Source organism: Frankliniella occidentalis, unplaced genomic scaffold (genome assembly GCF_000697945.3).
Source record: "Frankliniella occidentalis isolate FOCC.00 unplaced genomic scaffold, Focc_3.1 Scaffold166, whole genome shotgun sequence".
NCBI lineage: Eukaryota > Metazoa > Arthropoda > Insecta > Thysanoptera > Thripidae > Frankliniella > Frankliniella occidentalis.
The window spans coordinates 71927-78021 of NW_026267292.1; the positions used below are offsets into that span (position 1 = coordinate 71927).

The 6095-nt window shown below is 62.9% G+C and overlaps 1 protein-coding gene across 1 annotated transcript in view; it reads left to right on the top strand.

Annotated features, from left to right (window-relative positions):
- Positions 1-6095, top strand: part of LOC113208841 (reticulophagy regulator 3) — a 16467-nt gene that overhangs the window by 2102 nt on the left and 8270 nt on the right. The window lies entirely within an intron of this gene.

Consider the following 6095-nt stretch of genomic DNA (forward strand, 5'->3'; position numbering starts at 1 on the left):
GCCTGCCTTTGGCGGAAAATAACGGGGACGAGATACTACATGAGCCGAAGCTTTCTGCGGAAATGAACTGCAAAATGGTGCAACTTCTCTCGGTTCGGCCCCCAAACCCGTATGCCACGCTTGCATAAATGTGTGTTCCTGTACTCTTTGGCACTCTGACACCCTTCAGCACAGCCCTCATTTTGTGTTTTTACATATTTTTGTCGTCGTCATTGTTGTTGTTATTGCTGTTCGCCGGTATAGCCGATGACTCGCAACCGCACAACGCCGCCGCGGGCGTCTTGTCCCCATCCGTCAGTGCGTCGCTTACGACCAGAAAAAAGAAGAAGAACGTCGAGAGGGGGAGTGAGAGGGGGGAAGTCCTGTGTTATTGCATGGGCTGTAGCCAGCAGGCCGAGGAGGCGGCGGCGCGGCGACGCGACGGCCGAATGTGGACCGCGCGTGTATCTGTGTGAGTGAGTGGGTGAGAGTGTGGCGCGCGTGTGTGTGTGTTTGTTTTTCTGCCACTGATTCAGCGCGAGGGCCCATGCGGGGGTACTGTAGGAAGAGCCCCGCGGCTGCTGGCGGCCGGGCGTCCCCGGGTGGCGGCCGCGCGACTACTTCTCGCTCTCGCGGTTGTTTTCGGTAGATACCTTCCTTGCACGTATGGTGGCGGTGCAGCCCCCCCCCCCCTCTCAGCCCGCTGCCGCTACCGCGCACGCCACCCCCCTGTCCCGCGTCTGATGCGACATGCCTACGCTGCGACCAACGCGAGGCCCCATGCGTTGTTTTTATTTTTTGCCCGCGGCGTTGGTCGGCCCCGCCTCCCGCCTCGCGCCCTCCACTGTGCATACGGCCGGCCAGAGAGGATCACCAGCAGCCTGTTTGAGGGCGTGTCACGGCCATGACCGGCGGCGGGGAGAAGGGGGTCGGCGTCAGCTGATCGACCCTCTGCGCTGCTGGGGTGCAGTCCGCGCGCGACTCGCCCGCCCCCCTCGCGCCGCCCGCCCCCGCCGAGGCCGAGGCCAGGCAGGCAAAGGCGGCCACTGGTTGAGCAGGGCACCGAGAGCAAGCCTGCACATGACGCGGCTCGCCTTGGGGGAATGGGGCAGCACTCTCACCAGTAAATCCTGCACGACCCCATCCTCCCCCTTCCCAACGGGCATAGCGACAGCGACACCGCGACACCGCCGCGTCCACGGCCGCGGACGTGGCTCGAGCCGCCGAGCGCAGCCCGCCCACCCGACAGGGGGGCACCCGCCGCGGAGATTTCTGACCTATAAACGCGATATTCGTAGCTCCGTTGAAGCTGGCCGCGCGCCTGCATTCCGGGTCACTTGCAGTGGCTGGCGCAGCGGTCTGCTGCGCGACCGCGAGCGGGGCGGGGCGGGGCGCGGTGGGTTAGGGCGGGGCGTAGCTGCTAGTGTATTTTGTCCCACCACCCGGTGGCGCACTGCACAAACAAGAAGAAAACAAGGTAACGCCTAATTCTCACGTAAAGCAGATGATTCTTTGTTGATTGATTTTGACGTTTGGTGTTTAATTTACTATCAACCTCTCACGACACACCCAGAGCGGAGAACTGTTAAAAAGCTTAGCAGGGCAATGCTTTTGACGCGTTAAAACAGTTTGACTTTCAACTTTTCAACAGTACACGACGTATCGTTTGCAAAACGGCAAGATCGACCTAAATTCGATGGTAAATTAAAAGCGGCTGGCACCGCAGTGTAGACCATTCCATGCATGCATGGAAGATCTGCAAACAATTATACAATGTGGTGGACTGCAGCCGGCTGGGAAAGTTACCTCGTGACGTGCCGTGCACCTGCGCCACTGCTGCAGCTGTGCACAGTAGCCCCAAAGTGACGAGGCATAGGCTAGTGGGAGAGGGAATGGTCTCTTCTACGCAGTGACATGACATGGCGTGTGGTGCCCGCCGTTCGGCCCGCCCGCCGCGGTGAGTCACCTTTTACGCGAACTGGAAACACGCAGTGCTCGGCAAACACGCGAGGCACGGGGGAGAAGGGCTGCGCCGCTCATTCGCACCGAACAAAACAACAAGGATGTTTTTCGCGGCGCGCCTTTGTTATTGAGTGGCTCGACGACGCTCCTCCGCGCCTCTCTATCACGAGTCGCGTGGTTCGACCGGAGAAACGGCGCGACGGGAAAGGAGAAAAATGCGGTATGGTGATGTCGGGCTGCGGGCGAGATCCGAGAGGTTTCCGACCCCCGGGGGAGAGAGACGGGGGTGGGGGTGGGGGGGTTAAATTTAGGTTGTGTACCTTTTAACCCCGTCGGCGCGGGACTTCCTTCAGCAGGCCTCCGCCACCCGCACCTCCAAAAACAACACGCGCCGTTCCATCTCTGCAGACAGGTGACGCCTGTTTTGAAGCGCGGTCGCGGCGCGTGGCGTGGCGCGGTGGGGGCGGGGGGCTTGGGCGCGCGCCCGAGGATACAACGCCGTGGTGCGTGCCCCCCCCCCCCTCCCTGCGCGCACGCGGCACTCGCGATATGCGAGAGTGTTTTTAACGGCGCTGTGACGCGGCCGCACGGCGCAGTAGCCCCCGGCCGCCCCCGGCACAGCGCCGCGCCGCGCCACGCCGCGCCATCCCAAGGGCCATGCCCGCGATGACGGCAGCCTCGCGCGGCCGCCCATGGAGACACCGCCGCCGCCGCGGCGTCCAGTCTCATCCCATGAGATCACGATGGAGTGGCGTTGGGGGGCGTCTGACCTTGCCACGCCGCGCCGCGGGCCGCGCCTCCTCGCCTAGGGCTAGGCCATGGGTCTGTGGCTCGGCGAGCTGCTTAATTCGCAGGCGGGTTCCAAAGCCGTTCAGGACTCAAGACTCGAGCCGATGACGGCGCCGCCTGCACACCGGGGCCGCGGCTGTGCTGCACCGGGCCGGATGGCCGACAGGTTCTCATCGCGGATGGTACGGTTGTGATGCGCCGCCGCTTCCCGATGGGCGTCCTATGATCCCGAGCACCGCCTCGATGCGCCGTTGGTCTCGCGAGGGCGGCGTCTCTCTCCGCGGCGCGGAGTCTCGCGCGTCCTCGTGCGGCTCCCGTCGGGCTCGTGCCGAGTGCGGGGGAGAGACAAAGGATGGTCTGCATGTTGCACAACGTGAACAGGACGACGCTACGCCGGCAACGCCGTGGTGGTGAGGGGGGAGGGGGGGGGGGCTCAGCAAGCCATGCCGTGCCGTGCCTGTCAGCGCTGGTCACGCGGCGCGGCGCGCACCGACCTGCTTGCTGCTATGCTCGACGCGGAGTCAGCGAGCGCCATCAACAACAACGTCGCACGGCAAAAATTAAAAGCGTCTTCCTTTGAGCTCTCTAATTTATTGCCTGCCCGCGGGAGAGTCCTGGTTCTTTTAGGAAGCCTGCGGCCGCTGTGAAACGAATGCCAGTAGAATTTCGGCAGTTGAAAACGGTTGTTTTTGTGTCTGTTGATTTCGATGCTGTACAGACGAGGAACACTTTCCACAAACACATGTGATGTTGACACTGCCATCGCCGCCGCCGCCGCCCACGCAATCGACCGATAAGCTGGTGATTGGTGATTAGGTTTGACGCGCGCGTGTCTGTTGCTTGGACGCGCGTCATCGAATTAAGATGTCTGGAGGCCCCACGGGGTCGTGGGCGCTCCACTTTTGCCCGAGCCTGCTGGGGCCGGGCGGCGCGGAGGCAGCCTGCTGCTCCAGGGCCGTCAGCTGTTCGCTTCGCTTCCGTCCTGCGACTCGCCTCTCTCCTCGCTGCAGACAGCAAGTAGGCGGCAGATAATACGCAGTGAGCAGAGCCTTGTCTCCAGGCCGGGAGAGAAGGAGGGTACCGGGACCGGGGCAGGCAGGGGGCACCCACTGGGGGCACCACTGGGGCACCAGGGCGTCTTCACTTTCTCCAGGCGGGGCTGCCGGCGCCGCCGTGCCGTGCTCCGCTTGGTCGGGCCTCGCCACGTGCTCATCCTGCTTGTTTCCAAACGCATGCAAGTCGGGAAAGTCGGGCGACTCTTTTCGCCGACGAGGCCGGCCAGCTGCTCGGTACATAATGAGGTAACCCAGCGTGTCCTTGGGACGGAGCAGAGCCATGGCAGAGCCGCGCCCGCTCACAGCTCGCACCGAGCTCAAGGACGGCGGCGGCGCTTGGCCCGGCAGCGACTCGTGCGAGAGTGAGAGATTCCGCACGACCCTGCCCGCCCGCCCTCGCAGCAGCGGGACCCCGGCAGATAGGTGCAGAGGGATCGCCCAGAAAGTGCGTCCGCTTTTCACAGGTCCATCCGGTAAATAATTGTGAGAACTAGGCGCCTGCGAGACTCCGGGTAGGCCAGCCCGCAGTACGCGCGTGCGCTGCAGGCAAGATGTTGCCTACCTACCAGGCGCTTACAAGGACTTGCAGCAGAGGCCGGACCGGACTTGGCAGGTTCGTAACGGTGAATGGCGAGCGTACTCTAGGGATGATCCCAGAGACGGGATGCAGTACTGGGCCGACAGCCCACCACCACCACATGCAGGCGAACGCAGTTTGCCTTCACTTTACTGAACCGCGGTCTATGTTGACCTGATGGTTTTTCGGTCCGGCAGGGCTGTCCTTCTTGCGAGGACCGCCCCCTCCCCCCCCCCCAGCCATCTCTACAGGGTGGTCCATAGGCCCTTCCTTTGTTTTGCTGATATTGTACCGCATGAGGCGCACGTGCGGTCGGGCTTCGGGCTTGCCTTCCGTCACTCACCACACCACACCGCCGCATGACCCCGTATGACCCCATGCGACTATGCAACCCGCCCGCACGCATGCATCGGTACAGCATCAGCAAAATAAAGGAAGGGGTCTGTGGACCACCCCGTGTAATGTCATAGCGCCGTATGGCGAGCGAGTAGGCAACCCGCACGCACGCGTACGTGCGGTGTTGCCTAACCACGAAAGCCCTCCGTCGCCCACACCCCACACGGGTGCCATCGCCATCGATCCGCGCGAATGATCCGCCCCGCAGCAGCAGCAGCAGGGCGTGAAGGGTGGCGCAAGTCCATCCGTGAGGGTGCTATTATCGATCGCAGAGTGGTGCAACTCGCCAGTGGGAGCAGCAGGGAGCCTCAGGAAGGGGAGGGAGAGGAGTGGAGAGGGGAGAGACTTCCATACGTCATGTTGTCGTATTGTGCAGGCTCGCCTGCATGTGCACTGCACACACACACACAGACGGCACAGCGCACGCACACCCATACAAACACACAGGCGCGCACACGGGCATACGGTACAGCGCGGGCGGAGGCAGCGAGTGGCGACCGCGCCGCGGTGCGGCTTGTGCGGCAGGTCAGTGACTCACCGCCATATGAGCCGCGCGCCCGGCCCCCGGCCCCCGGCCCCTACCGACCGGCCCCGCGCCTCCCCGCAGCACAGCACTGCGGCCGACAGGCTCGCCGACAGGCCCATGACCCCTCCCCCTCACTACTCCACCTCTCGCCCGGCCTCTAGGCCAGCAACCACCAGCACTAGACACGAGGCAGCCGAAGGAGGAGACTAGAGGCCAATAACAGGCCAAACCTGTCGGGACCCGGAAGACCTCCACTCCGTCCAGCTTCAGAGGGAGGAGAGGGTCGAACAACCAAGGGCGCAAACGTATAGGTCGTTGCCACCGCGGGATAGGAATACGTCCAATCCTATACCCTACGTGTGACAGTGTGACATGACACGGGAAGAGGGGAAGCAGAAAAAAATTGGAATTCGGCTATTATTCTATTCTGTGATCGCTCCGTACGCATACAGCCAGACAACGGACGCGAACGTGGAGAAGAAAAAGATACAGTGCGAGACACCAGCCCTTTCCTTTACAGCCACAGCCCTAGACCCCACGCGTGGGACATCTGGAACAGGGTGAGGTAGGAGACGCTGACATGGCGGGCGAGGCGGGGTGGGTCACCAACCTTACCAACATGAGTCCCAGTGGGGGTGGGACGGGACAACCCAGGCAGAACGGCCCGAGGCGATGGCCTATAAACTTATGTAGTTCGGGCACAGTCTGCCCTCCTTTCCCCTGACTTTGCCCCCCCCCCCTCCCCGACCGACGCGGTGTGTCGTTAGCATCACCTGCTCACAGTGGCGGTTGCTATCAAGTCACCCCTCTC